Raw genomic sequence first — 16,027 nt, 5'->3', positions numbered from 1 at the left:
TGTTATAGCAACCCAAATACCATAACAAGTTGCACATAGAGATATTATCGAAATTCTGGTATTTATATACTGAACTAAAATCTAAACGCAACATGCAATAATTTCAACGAGTTTACTGAGTTACAGTCAATATAATTAAATCAGTAAATTGAAAAAAATTCATTAGGCCCTAATCTATGGATTTCACATGGCTGGGGCGCAGCCATGGGTGGGCCTGGGGAGCCAGGCCCAGCCAATCAAAATGAGTTTTTCCCCACAAAATTACTTTATTACAGACAGAAATACTCATCTTCATCAGCTGTCCGGGTGACTGGTCTCAGACGATCCCGCAGGTGAAGAAGCCGGATGTGGAGGTCCTGGACTGGCGTGGCTACACATGGTTTACGGTTGAGGCCGGTTGGACGTACTGCCAAATTCTCTAAAACGATGTTGGTAGAGAAACATTCAATTCCTTGGCAACAGCTCTGGGGGACATTCCTGCAGTCAACATGCCAATTGCACGCTCCCTCAACTTGAAACATCTGAAGGCATTGTGTTGTGTGACAAAACTGCACATTTTAGAGTGGACTTTTATTGTTCCCAACACAAGGTGCATCTGTGTAATGATCATGCTGTTTAATCAGCTTCTTGATATGCCACACCTGTCAGGTGGATGTATTATCTTGGCAAAGGAGAAATGATGACTAACAGGGATGCAAACAAATTTGTGCACAACATTTGAGAGAAATAAGCTTTTTGTGCCTATTGAACATTTCTGGGATCTTTTATTTCAGCTCATGAAACATGGGACCAACTCTTTACACGTTGCGTTTATATTTTTGTTCAGTATATAACATATTCTGTAGAATAACTATTTTTCAGAGAACACACCAATACAGCACTATGTGTACATTTAGAGGGTAGATGGTTTCTGTATTAATACCACTGACAGACTTTTATGAGCTGTTTTGACTGCAACTAAGCATATACACTACCGTTCAAAAGTTTGTGGTCACTTAGAAATTTCCTTGTTTTCAATGAAAACATACATGAAATGAGTTTGAATAGGAAATATAGCAACATGCATAGGAAACGTAGTCATTGACAAGGTTAGAAATAATGATTTTTAAAATAAATAATAATTGTGTCCTTCAAACTTTGCTTTTGTCAAAGAATCCTCCATTTGCAGCAATTACAGCCTTGCAGATCTTTGGCATTCTAGTTGTCAATTTGTTGAGGTAATCTGAAGAGATTTCACCCCATGTCTCCTGAAGCACCTCCCACAAGTTGGATTGGCTTGATGGGCACTTCTTACGTACCATACGGTCAAGCTACTCCCACAACAGCTCAATAGGGTTGAGATCCGGTGACTGTGCTGGCCACTCCACTATAGACAGAATACCAGCTGACTGCTTCTTCCCTAAATAGTTCTTGCATAGTTTGGAGCTGTGCTTTGGGTCATTGTCCTGTTGTAGGAGGAAATTGGCTCCAATCAAGTTCTTTCCACAGGGTATGGCATGGCGTTGCAAAATGGAGTGATAGCCTTCCTTCTTCAAGATCCCTTTTACCCTGTACAAATCTCCCACTTTACCACCACCAAAGCACCCCCAGACCATCACATTGCCTCCACCATGCTTGACAGATGGCGTCAAGCACTCCTCCAGCATCTTTTCATTTGGTCTGCGTCTCACAAATGTTCTTCTTTGTGATCCGAACACCTCAAACTTCGATTCGTCTGTACATAACACTTTTTCCCAATCTTCCTCTGTCCAGTGTCTGTGTTCTTTTGCCCATCTTAATCTTTTATTTTTATTGGCCAGTCTGACATATGGCTTTTTCTTTGCAACTCTGCCTAGAAGGTAGGCCCTGTGTAGCTCAGTTGGTAGAGCATGGCGTTTGCAACGCCAGGGTTGTGGGTTCGTTTCCCACGGGGGGCCAGTATGAAAAAATGTATGCACTCACTAACTGTAAGTCGTTCTGGATAAGAGCGTCTGCTAAATGACCAAAATGTAAAATGTAAGGTCAGCATCCCGGAGTTGATGTTGAGACAGGTGTTTTGCGGGTACTATTTAATGAAGCTGCCAATTGAGGACCTGTGAGGCGTCTGTTTCTCAAACTAGACACTCTAATGTATTTGTCCTCTTGCTCAGTTGTGCACCGAGGCCTCCCACTCCTCTTTCTATTCTGGTTAGAGACTGTTTGTGCTGTTCTGTGAAGGGAGTAGTACACAGCGTTGTATGAGATCTTCAGTTTCTTGGCAATTTCTCACATGGAATAGCCTTCATTTCTCAGAACAAGAATAGACTGACGAGTTTCAGAAGAAAGTTATTTGTTTCTGGCCATTTTGAGCCTGTAATTGAACCCACAATTGCTGATGCTCCAGATACTCAACTAGTCTAATCAGCACAACAGTTTTCAGCTGTGTTAACATAATTGCAAAAAGGTTTTCTAATGATAAATTAGCCTTTTAAAACAATAAACTTGGATTAGCAAACACAACGTGCCATTGGAACACAGGACTGATGGTTGCTGATCATGGGCCTCTGTACGCTTATGTAGTTATTCCCTTAAAAATCAGCTGTTTCCAGCTACAATAGCCATTTACAACATTAACAATGTCTACACTGAATTTCTGATCAATTTGATGTTATTTTAATGGACAAAAAATTTGCTTTTCTTTCCAAAACAAGGACATTTCTAAGTGACCCCAAACTTTTGAATGGTAGTGTATGTCAGGCAATTTGATTTTGTACACGGTCATACCTAATTATAACCAGTTATAACCATAGGAGAGTACATAAGGTTCTCCATCTCTGCAGGTGATCTGTCTATCTAGTCAAAATCACTGATGCATGTCCCCCTCCACCTTCTGAGGATGTGTACAACTTAATATTATGTCTCCAGAGAAACCTGGATTATAATAAATACTTTTTTAGATTTTCCCTAGAATAACTACTTTTCTGAGAATTACACACCAATACAGCTCCCTATGTATATTCAGAGTGTATCTGAGTTCTGTATTGCAGTTCTATCAACTTTGTCTACCATTGGCAGATTTTTGTATGCACAAAAATAAGAGATTTTTGGTTTTGCAGACAGTCATACGATATGTGTTATAGAAAAGTACAATCTTAGGCGAGTACATGGGGAGCTACTGTATATCTCTGCAGGCGATCTGTCTATCTGGTCAAAATCACTAATAAAGGTCACCCTCCCCCCTCTGGTGGTATGGATAACTTGTCATTATGTCTCCAGAGATTCAAATAAAGGTCCTATTTATCAAATGACTATAGGTGGAATTAGGTGTTTTTGGCTGTTGTCAAAACGATCCTAAAATGATCCCAGTAGGTAGTATGAGGGTTAAGAAAATGCTTCTGTGTACATAATTGATTAATGGGGAAATAATGCAAAACTCTCAAATATTATTGAATACTATTACAAATATTATAACAAATGAAAATATTTACTGTAAATAATAATGATTATTATAATGTTGATATTAATATTTTAGACAATAAACTGTACTCTGTGCTAAATTGCACGATTTCTCCCTTTCTGATGACAGAGTAGGCCTATGTAATATCTTTATGTGTACCTCTTAAAAATAATAGCTCTTAGGTTTAGACAATACTGTATGAATGTCAGGGTTGAGTGTAGAGGTAACGTGGAATCACACGCAGGACACACAGAGGTTCGAAACAGATGTCTTTAGTGAAGTCCAAGAAAACAAGCCAACCACGGCAACAGGCCACAGGCGAACAATTACATACACTGGTAAGTACCTAAATTAAATGCGCACAACGTGCGGGACTCTCTCTAACAAAACGAAACAGAGAGAACAGAACAACGAACTAACACAACACGTGACATCGAAACAATTACACACAACACCTGACCAAACATAAGAGAACTAAATAGGACGCATAATGAACACTAACAAGGAACAGGTGTAACAAACAGACAAAACCAATCAAACATAGAAACATAGAACGGTGGCAGCTAGTACTCCGGAGACGACGACCGCCGAAGCCTGCCCGAACAAGGAGAAGGAGCAGCCTCGGCCGAAACCGTGACAATGAATGTACACTACCGGACAAAAGTATTAGAACACCTACTCATTCAAGGGTTTTTCTTTATTTTTTACTATTTTCTACATTGTAGAATAATAGTGAAGACATCAAAACTATGAAATAACACATATGGAATCATGTAGTAACAAAAAAAGTGTTATTTTATATTTTAGATTCTTCAAATAGCCATCCTTTACCTTGATGACAACTTTGCACACTCTTGGCATTCTCTCAACCAGCTTCACCTGGAATGCTTTTCCAACAGTTCCACTCTGCGGTCCAACTCATCCCAAACCATCTCAATTTGGTTGAGGTCGGGGGATTGTGGAGGCCATGTCATCAGATGCAGCACTCCATCACTCTCCTTCACTCTCCTTCTTGGTAAAATAGCCCTTACATACCCTAGAGGTGTGTTGGGTCATTGTCCTGTTGAAAAACAAATGATAGTCCCACTAAGCCCAAACCAGATGGGATGGCGTATCGCTGCAGAATGCTGTGGTAGCCATGCTGTTTAAGTGTGCCTTGAATTCTAAATAAATCACAGACAGTGTCACCAGCAAAGCATCCCCACACCATAACACCTCCTCCTCCGTGCTTTACGGTGGGAAATACACATGCGGAGATCATCCGTTCACCCACACCGCGTCTCACAAAGACACGGCAGTTGGAACCAAAAATCTCCAATTTGGACTCCAGACCAAAGGACACATTTCCACCGGTCTAATGTCAATTGCTCGTGTTTCTTGGCCCAAGGAAGTCTCTTCTTCTTATTGGTGTCCTTTAGTAGTGGTTTCGTTGCAGCAATTTGACCATTAAGGCTTGATTCACACAGTCTCCTCTGAACAGTTGATGTTGAGATGTGTCTGTTACTTGAACTCTGTGAAGCATTTATTTGGGCTGCAATTTCTGAGGCTTTTAACTCTAATGAACTTATCCTCTGCAGCAGAGATAACTCTGGGTCTTCCATTCCTGTGGCGGTCCTCATGAGAGCAAGTTTCATCATAGCACTTGATGGTTTTTGCGACTGCACTTGAAGAAACTTTCAAAGTTCTTGAAATGTTCCGTATTGACTGACCTTCATGTCTTAAAGTAATGATGGACTGTTGTTTCTCTTTGCTTATTTGAGCTGTTCTTGCCATAATATGGACTTGGTCTTTTACCAAATGGGCTTCTCTGTTACCACTACCTACGTTGCGAGAAATGCCTATTATTTGGGCACTTTTCATTCCAGGTGACTACCTCATGAAGCTGGTTGAGAGAATGCCAAGAGTGTGCAAAGCTGTCATCAAGGCAAAGGGTGGCTATTTGAAGAATCTGAAATATAAAATATATTTTGATTTGTTTAACACTTTTTTGGTTACTACATGATTCCATATGTGTTATTTCATTGTTTTGATGTCTTCACTATTATTCTACAATCTAGAAAATAGTAAAAAAAGAAAAATCCTTGAATGAGTAGGTGTTCTAAAACATTTGACCGATAGTGTACGTTTTTATGCTATTCACAAAAAGTAATCAAAGATGGTTGCATTGCTTTATTGTCTAATTATATAGGTTAAGATGAATTTGCCCAAGAATATCAATGCAGAAAGAAAACAAAATAAAATAATATAATGCTCTATATGCATTTTGAGATTTTGTTTCATTTTCATTTTTTTATTTGTAGAATATATACAAGGGGATAAAAAGGAATAAAACAAATTGGTTGAATAATACATTCTATAAGAATAATTGTATGATTTGTCCCCCATTTATTAAAAACACATTCTAAAAAACAAAATAAGAAGACTAAAGAAGGACCTCCCAAGTTGTCCATCTCGACAATGCATCATATAAGTTAAGAGGTTACAATTGCTGCCTCATGTTTTCTTTGCCTGTGATTAACCCTGTCCTAGGCTGTGCCCTGCATGCTGTGTGGTGCAGAATTAGCTGCTAATGAAGCGATCAAGTGGAGGCTCCATCTCTGATGACGAATCCCAGACCTCCAGAGGCCTTGATACGGAGCAAAACTATGGCTAACACCCCAGCAACGGTTCGGCCAAAAGGGGGGAGAGGGCGGAAACTTGTGCCCTGCCCTCCCTCCACTAATCTCAATTTCTCCCCAATGATGGCCCCTGGTCCTGCCCATAGAGATAGATAGAGGACGCTAGTGCCCAAAAGCCAGTTTTAGCATGGGCAGCACTATTAAGGACTTTCACCATTTTTAAGTAGTCAACTTCCTATGGGTTAAGGAAGGAACACATAATTCCATCCAGGTCACCAGGACGGATCAGACAATTAATTATACTTGTGAGGAAACATTCCATAACTGCATGTTGCAGTACATTGTCAACCTTGGCTTTATACCTGTTCAAACAACACACTCTAGGTGGCAGTGTGCACCCTTTCAGTTTGTTTGCCAACTCATAGAAGTAGTAGAAGAAGAAAATGGACTACTTCAAAATGGAGATGGCCTCAATGGAGCTGCCCATGCTCTCACAAATGCCATAATAGTACAGATACAATGATGTGATGTCTATATAATTCTATGGTCCTGCCTCAATTCCCTCGTGTCGATGAAAATGTTTTGTACAGAGCTCTGCCCTGCCCGCTCTATCTCTGCAATCTCTGACGCAAGCGGGGGCGCTCATCGCAAACTGCCCTAGTTCCTCAATTAAAGAAGAATGTCACAGAATGTTATAGAAACATGCAGTCGAATAAAATGCTTTGGAGAAGGAGTGGATATTTAATTAAAAGGGGAGATTAGCCTATGTTTTCAGCATCAGAGAAATGGGGGGCCTTGTTTTAGTGTGTGAGACCCCATTGGAGGCCGTCTGTTGATATATTAAATAGTGTTCCTCTCCTCAGGAGTGTGGAGCTAGCTTGTGTCTCCACGAGCATACCGTTTCCTGACTTTGTGTGGGAACACAATTAGGGAAAGGCCGGGGTCTCGAGGGGGGGAGGCTCTGGAAATATTTGGTTCTTTTGTAATCATTGACCCAATGTTGTTTCTTACAGCCAGGCCTATAAATAGACACCAGGGCCTCTTTCGTTTTTCCCTCCCTAACTTTCTATCAAACTTGGCAGGGATGCAAAATAATAGCACTCCTCAGTAACTGCTGCAGTGATGTTATATCTCGGTGTGAAAACATTGCTAGTTGAGTAAAGGAGTCATTGTTATAGTGATACGATATAATACTTGTGGAATGTTACAATTCAATTGCTGTTAATTCATTACCTATTTTCTCTATTTGGTTAGATATGCTGTTTATGTTGCGGTTTATGTCGCTGTTCATATTAGGAATGGCCATATTCTCCCAGTGGTGTGAGACATTACTCAAATATGTTACACAAAAACTAGTACACATTCTGTATAACCTTTACACAAATGTTACACAAAAATTGGTTTCAATCCTCCTAGGACTATTTTGATGATCTGATTCCATTAGCTCAGGAAAATACCAAAATTATATTATTAATAAGCTTCAATCTGGTATAATTTAGCAAAAAGCTATGCATCAAGGAACATGAAGCTTATGTGAATACAATTCATTCAATGGGGGAGGGGCAGGGAGATTAGTTTCACACTGTGGATGCCTAGAGAAAGGCGTCATGGACGTGATGCCTAAGTGAATACATTGCATTCAATGGGGGGAAATTAGTGTCACACTATGGACGTCTCAACAATTGGTCTGACACTTTATTCATCACATGGCATGGTGCATAAGTCAATACATTATATTTAATGAAAAAAAAAGTTGGTGATAAAGATGCAATGGGTAAATTGGGGTAAGTCTCAGACAGACAAACAGACATACAAACATATGCTGTACATTTACAGACAAACAGACAAACATCTCTCTCTCTCTTTACTCTAATCCCTTCCTCTCCCTCTCTCTCCCTCCCTCTTCTTTCACCCCTCCACCCTCTCCCCCCCTCTCCCCCCCATCTCCCCCTCCTTCTCTCTCTCTCTCTCTCCCCTTCATCCTCTATCCCCCTCCCTCCTTCACCCTCTCCCCTCTCTCCCCCTCCCTCAATCTGCCCCTTCTCTCATTCTCAATGGGTAAATTGGTGAAAGACTCAGACATACAGACAGGCAGGCAGACTCTAATCTCAACCCTAAACCTACCCTAACCCTAGCTGCATGTCCATATCCTTGCTCAACCCTAACCTTAGCCATAGGTTAAGCGTTGAAGTTTGAGTTAGAGTTGAGCTGGGATGTGGACAAGAATTTAGGTTTAGTGTTATGGCTAGGGTTGAGACAAGATGTGAAGATGAGGTGAGGGTTAGGGTTGAGGTTTAGGGTTGAGCCAGGAGTGGACGTGAAGCTAGGGTTATGGTTATGGTTAGGTTTAAGAGGGTTTCTGTTTGTGCTGGTATCAAGCCTCGGGTTGCATGGGCCTATTGCAACTTCCTGCTCTGGTTAGGTTTGAGCCTAGTGTTAGGGTTGAGCCGGAATGTGTACATGAAGCTAGTGTTAGGGTTATGGTTAGGGTTGAGGGTTAGGATGAGTCTTAGGTGAGGGTTGAACTGGAATGTGGACTTGAAGCTAGGGTTAGGGTTGAGGCTAGGTTTAGGGTTGACCCGTGATGCGGGCATGAAGCTTGAGTTAGGGTTAGGGTTGACCCGGGAGTGAACATGAAGCTAGGATTAGGGCTATAACCCTAGACATAGCCCTAACCCTAATTTAATTAACAATTCATTAATTCACCCCCCCTCACTACATGGGAGAAAGGTAGGCCTTACTAGAAGCCTGACCTAGTGTTAATGTGCTTTTGAGTGACATCGGCAGAACGGTTGAGGCTAGAAATTATTCACGTATTAAGTCTTTCAGCAGACACTCTGGATGAACGCAAACCTACACCTGACCATGTGAAATTAACTCTTCACAGTGAAAACTTGGTCCCACAGAGAACTTTCTTCCATAGAAAGCATTACCTACAACCCTTACATAACCATTACGCCCCCGTGGACTCCATTGAGCTAGCTAACCGTCCTTCCACAAACCCATCGTGACCTTATAGGATGCCATGTGTTGAGGTTCAGCTTCCTGTGGCAAAAGGAAGTGGTTTAATTCATCCTCAACATGGTCCTTCATTCTCTCCCTGCAGTTACACAAAAACACTGTCTTCCATCCTCTGTAGAACAGTCAATTCTTAACGTAAAGACTCAAGGCACTGTTAAAGAGTGTCCCCAGGAGGCTGTATGTTGAATTGGGGCTCATGGAGGCAGTTTGGATGGGTTGAAAAGGTTGAATCTTCCCAAATTGTACATATTTGTGACCGGAGGACCTTGCAGTTCAAGAAACTAAGAGCCTTGTTAGAATGAATTCTGAAGAGGATGTCGGTGACAATTTTTTAGATTGACTTGAAACTGTCTGTCTGTCTGCCTGTCTGTCTGTTTGCACATTGCAGCTTTAACACCAACTTTTTGGGCTTGAATGTAATGTATTATCATACGCATCACCCCTTATCACCCCATATCGATGTAGACGCAATTTCTAGGCGTCAGTCAGGTTTGATGTCAATTCGGAATTTCCGAATTTAATTCAATTCAGCCCATGAACTGAAATTCGAATTTGAATTGGCCACACTCCACAGGAAGCAGAATTTTAATTGGATTTGATTTGAAGGAAGTAGAATTTAATTTGAACCAATTCAAAGAAATTCAACTGAGACATTAAACATTTTGCCAAAAGCATCTGCCATTTAAAATTAGCTTGATTATAATAATTCAAATATGTCAAACAGTATTTTATTTGTATTTTTGTCATGATATGTTAGGCTGCTCCCTTCCATTCTGAAGTGTTTGATCTAATGCATTCTGAGAAATGTATTTTTCCCCTAATATTTAATAACATATAGGTGAATTATGAATTATTACAGACAACCTACAAAATGATCTTAGAATATTTCCAGACCATTGTAAATATTTAAAACCTTTTTAGGAGGATGAGTTTAAAAAATAAAATGTCCCACTGGCTATCATAAGTTGAATGCACCAATTTGTAAGTCGCTCTGGATAAGAGCGTCTGCTAAATGACGTAAATGTAAATATATTGGTAACCATATATTATGTCAAAATAAACATGTGAATAATTATGTTTGAAATAAATTATCCATTTGAATTTCAATCTTATTGAATTCTACTTTCTGCTTCATGTGGCGGTGTAACTCAAGAATTTAATTGGAATTAAAAACTAATACGCAGCTCAATTCAGAATTGACCCCAACCCTGGGGTCAGTAGCGGTGCAATGTAATGTATTGACCTAGACCAGGGCTATTCAACTATATTATTATGGGGGCCAGATGTAAAAAAGGGGACCGGACATTTTCCACATGCGATATATAAAAAAGCAACGCACATCCACCAATAAAGCAGCTTTCTTAAAATGAAATGTTGCTAAAAGTAATTAGGCAAGTAGTCCCCTGTATCTCAGTTGGTAGAGCATGGCGCTTGCAACGCCATGGTTGTGGGTTCGTTTCCCACAGGGGGCCAGTATGAAAATGTATGCACTCACTAACTGTAAGTCGCTCTGGATAAGAGTGTCTGCTAAATGACTAAAAATGTAAAAAATGTCAATTTCAGCACTGAACAGATATTTTATTGTTCAGAATTGATCAAAGGGCCTGTATAAATTAATGAACGGGCCGGATCTGGCCCACGGGCCGCCAGTTGAATAGCCCTGACCTAGACACGTATCTCCCCCCATTGAATGCAATGTATTCAATTAGGCATCATGTCCGTTAGGCCTTTCTCTAGGCATCAATAGTGTGAGGCTAATCTTCACCCCAATTGAATGCAAGGTATTCACTTAGGTGTTATGTCCATGAAGGCTTTCTCTAGGCTTCCACAGTGTGAGGTTCATCTCCCCCCATTGAATGCAATGTATTCACATAAGCATTATGTTCCTTGATCCATATCTTTTGGATCAGTGTGAGGCATCCACAGTGTGAGGCTAATCTCATGTCTGTGACGCCTTTCTCTAGGCATCCACAGTTTGAGGCTAATCTCCCTAAACATTGAATGCAGTGTATTTAGACCCCTTCCCTTTTTCCACATTTTGTTATGTTACAGCCTTATCCTAAATTTGATCAAAATATTTTTCCCCTCATCAATCTACACACAATACCCCATAATGACAAAGTAAAAACAGGTTTTTAGAAATGTTTGCAAATTTATTACAAATAAAAACAAAAATACCTTACATAAGTATTCAGACCCTTTGCTATGAGACTCGAAATTGAGCTCAGATGCATCCTATTTCCATTGATAATCCTTGAGATGTTTCTACAACTTGATTGGAGTCCACCTGTGGTAAATTGAATTGATTGGACATGATTTGGAAAGGCAATCCTGTCTATTTAAGGACCCACAGTTGACAGTGCATGTCAGAGCAAAACCCAAGCCATGAGGTCGAAGGAATTGTCCGTAGAGCTCCGAGGCAGGATTGTGTCGAGGCACAGATCTGGGGAAGGGTACCAAAACATTTCTGCAGCATTGAAGGTCCCCAAGAACACAGTGGCCTCCATCCTTTTTAAATGGAAGTAGTTTGGAACCACCAAGACTCTTCCTAGAGCTGGCGGCCTGGCCAAAATGAGCAATCAGGGGAGAAGGGCCTTGTTCAGGGAGGTGACCAAGAACCCAATGGTCACTCTGACAGCGCTCCAGAGTTCCTCTGTGGGGATGGGAGAACCTTCCAGAAGGACAACCATCTCTGCAGCACTCCACCAATCAGGACTTTATGGTAGAGTGGCCAGACGGAAGCCACTCCTCAGTAAAAGGCACATGACAGCCTGCTTGGAGTTTGCCAAAAGGCACCTAAAGGACTCTCAGACCATGAGAAACAAGATTCTCTGGTCTGATGAATCCAAGATTGAATTCTTTGGGCTGAATGCCAAGCGTCACGTCTGGAGGAAACCTGGCACCATCCCTACGAGGGAAAGATGAATGGAGCAAAGTACAGAGAGATCCTTGATGAAAACCTGATCCAGAGCGCTCAGGACCTCACACTGGGGCAAAGGTTCACCTTCCAACAGGACAACGACCCTAAGCACACAGCCAAGATAACGCAGGAGTGGCTTCGGGACAAGTCTCTGAATGTCCTTGAGTGGCCCAGCCAAAGCCCGGACTTGAACCCGATCTAACATCTCTGGAGAGACCTGAAAATTGCTGTGCAGTGATGCTCCCCATCCAACCTGACAGAGCTTGAGAGGATCTGCAGAGAAGAATGAGAGAAACTCCCCAAATACAGGTGTCAAGCTTGTAGTGTCATACCCACAAAGCCTCAAGGCTGTAATCGCTGCCAAAGATGCTTCAACAAAGTCCTGAGTAAAGGGTCTGAATACTTATGTAAATGTTATTTTTAAAAAATTCTTCTTCTTCTTCTTTTTTTTTTAAATAGAATTTTCAAAAATTTCTAAACCTGTTTTTGCTTTATCATTATGGGGTATTGTGTGTAGATTGATAAGGGAAAATAAACAATTTAATCCATTTTAGAATAAGGCTGTAACGTAACAAAATGTGGAAAAAGTCAAGGGGTCTGAATACTTTCCGAATGCACTGTATATCTGACATGGTACAGGTGTCTTATTTTGTTAAGCCCATAACCATGTGTGTGAGGTGTGTACTTTTGTTTCAAAGTAGATTTGTTTAAGACTACCAAGAAACACTCTATGTGACCCTGATTTATCCCACTGCAGTAAATTTATATTCAGGCCAAAATGGTGAAAGATTAAACTTCAGTTTTCTCTGATGTGATACGCTGGAGTCAACACGAGTGAAAGAGTGACCTTTTCCCCCTGAGGCAACTGTTTGCCAAGCCTTATCCCTTGATTCCTGGAGGACTTTCCAGAAGCTTTGCCTGCCCCTCCCTCCCCCTCTATCCGAGTGTGGCCAGAGACCTGTAGGAAGGATATGGACACCGGACCTGGGAGAGAGGAGACATCCCATCTCTCAGACCAAGTGCTTGAGTGGAAGCAAGCCCTAGAACAGCCATACTCAACAGGCGGACTGTGGTCCGGACAAAAAGGAACTGTCGGGCCTCGACCCCTGATATCATATGAATACACATAAGACATGGTAAAATGTAGAAATGCAGGAAATGAGCTTTAAAATGCAACATTTTGTCTCCGCACCATGGCAAAATGTGTAGAGTTGCAGGAAATTAGCTTTAAAAATACAAAATGTACTCTCCGCCAACAAAAGAGGTGTGAACAGTTTGAATAGTTTGGGATCACATGGTGCGGGTTTGTTACTACGCCAATAAATGACAATATCAATCCGGACCTTTGCCACCAAGGAGATTTGTGTGACCGGACCTTTTCAAATAGTACTTGAGTACCCCTTCCTTAGAAGTTGAGCCCATCATATTCTGGCTGGCCAGGCATTACTTCAGAGTTGGTATATCATCAAAGTCAGACAATTGTCCTATAAAGGCCATCAGAATGACAGAGGGTGGCCAACAGGGCTGAACCAACATCCAATGCTGGGGGGATTAATTCTTTTTTAAATAAAGGGAATGGAACCCAACTCCCCTTTTGTATTTTTCTCTATTTTAAGACCGTGGTAAGCTAAACAAATAGTAATGGACAGCATAGAAGGTGGCACATCAGGGATTCAAACCCATGCCGTAGGGGGCTATATGTGGTTCAGAGTCAGCTGTGTTGACCACGAGGCCAACCTCTGGCACAATGCTTGGCATGTACCCTGTCCTTCCACTGGGTAAATCTCTGTGATAAAGATGTCTCCAAGCACCTCTCCTCTATCAGCCACTCAGGGTTTTTAGATAACAGCCCTTGTCATGTCACATCTCCCAACACTCTGAAAGAGAACCTAGGCTAGTTCTGTGGAAGCCAGGGCCAAAGAGTTAGACATACAGTGCCATGAAAAAGTATTTGCCCCCTTTCTAATTTTCCCTACTTTTGCATAGTTTTTATACTGAATGTTATCAGATCTTCAACCAAAACCTAATATTAGATAAAGAGAACCTGAGTGAACAAATAACACAACTATACCATCGAGAGCATCCTGACTGGTTGCATCACCGCCTGGTATGGCAATTGCTCGGCATCCAACCATAAGGCGCTACAGAGGGTAGTGCGTATGGCCCAGTACATCACCGGAGCCAAGCTTCCTACCATCCAGGAACTCTATACCAGGCGGTGTCAGAGGAAGGCCCAAAAAATTTTCAAAGACTCCAGTCACCCAAGTCATAGACTGTTCTCTCTGCTACCGCAAGGCAAGCTGTACCAGAGCGCCAAGTCTAAGTCCAAAAGGCTCCTTAACAGCTTCTACCCCCAAACCATAAGACTGCTGAACAATAAATAAAATGGCCACCCAGACTATTTTGTTTTTAATAATAATATGCCATTTAGCAGACGCTTTTATCCAAAGCGACTTACAGTCGTGCGTGCATACATTTTTTTGTGTATGGGTGGTCCCGGGGATCGAACCCACTACCTTGGCGTTACAAGCGCCGTGCTCTACCAGCTGAGCTACAGAGGACCACTCGCTGTTTATTATCTATGCATAGTCACTTTACCCCTACCTACATGTACAAATTACCTCGACTAACCTGTACCCCCTCACATTGACTCGGTACCGGTACCCCCTGTATATAGCCTCATCATTGTTATTTTATTGTGTTATTTTTTATTTAATTTTTTACTTTCGTTTATTGAGTAAAACTGCATTGTTGTTAAGGTCTTGTAAGTAAGCATTTCACGGTAAGGTAAACCTGTTATATTCGGCGCATGTGACAAATAAAAGTTGATTTGATTTACATACTTATTTCATTTATTTCATAAACAAAGTTATTCAACATCCAATGAAAAAGTAATTGCCCCCTGACACTCAATAACTGGTTGTGCCACCTTTAGCTGCAATGACTCCAACCAAACGCTTCCTGTAGTTGTTGATCCGTCTCTCACGTCGCTGTGAAGGAATTTTGGCCCACTTTTCCATGCAGATCTGCTGTAACTCAGAGACATTTGTGGGTTTTCAAACATGAACTGCTCGTTTCAAGTCCTGACACAACATCTCAATTGGGATTAGGTCTGGACTTTGACTAGGCCATTTCATTTTCATGTAGACTTGATTGTGTGTTTTGGATCTTAGTCCTGCTGCATGACCCAGCTGCGCTTCAGCTTCAGCTCACAGACGGATGGCCTGACATTCTCCTGTAGAATTCTCTGATACAGAGCAGGATTAATGGTTCCTTCTATTAAGGCAAGTCGTCCAGGTCCTGAGGCATCAAAGCATCCCCAAAGCATCACACTACCACCACCATGCTTGTTACGAGGTTCTTACTGTGGAATGCAGTGTTTGGTTTTTGCCAGGCATAATGGGACCCATGTCATCCAAAAAGTTGACTGAAGTTTTCCAAAAAGCACCTGGATGCACCTGGATGATCATCAATACTCTTGGAAGAATGTTCTATGGACGGATGATTCAAAAGTATAACTTTTTGGACGACAATGGGAATTCTGATCCAAAGCAATGTTCTATGATCTGTTGAATCTTACGGTAACTTCCGTAACCCCGGTTCTCTGATATTATGAGTGAGATATCTCACCTGTAGGGGTTCGCATACTCACATGTGGGGGCCCGCCTACTCTCTCGGAAGTACCTATCAAAAGCGTCTGTTGAAGACAGACAGGTAGAGTGGCGAATGAGGTGAGACCCTCACTTCCATAAAAGGAGCCACTCTCCCACCCTCTGGTTATTCTCAAGCACGCTATTATTTTACTCCTGCTCTTGCAAGCAGAGGAATGCTGTGAGATGTCTCACTTGGTCTGAGAGATTTCGTATAAACGGGATGGCTCTTCTCTCCCGGGTCCGGTGTCCGTATCTCCTCAAGCTAGCCAAGTTAACATAAGCCTTGCAGCGTGGGCTAACCGAGTCTCAATAGCTAGCAGTGAAATTACCTACCAACGGAGACTGAGAAGTAGAAATGTAATTTCTACTCGAAAACTAAAACCTTCCGGCTAGTACTCAA

The sequence above is a fragment of the Coregonus clupeaformis genome, unplaced genomic scaffold (genome assembly GCF_020615455.1).
Source record: "Coregonus clupeaformis isolate EN_2021a unplaced genomic scaffold, ASM2061545v1 scaf0067, whole genome shotgun sequence".
Taxonomy (NCBI): Eukaryota; Metazoa; Chordata; class Actinopteri; order Salmoniformes; family Salmonidae; genus Coregonus; species Coregonus clupeaformis.
The sequence above is the reverse complement of the archived record's forward strand: the minus strand, read 5'-3'. Positions refer to the sequence as shown.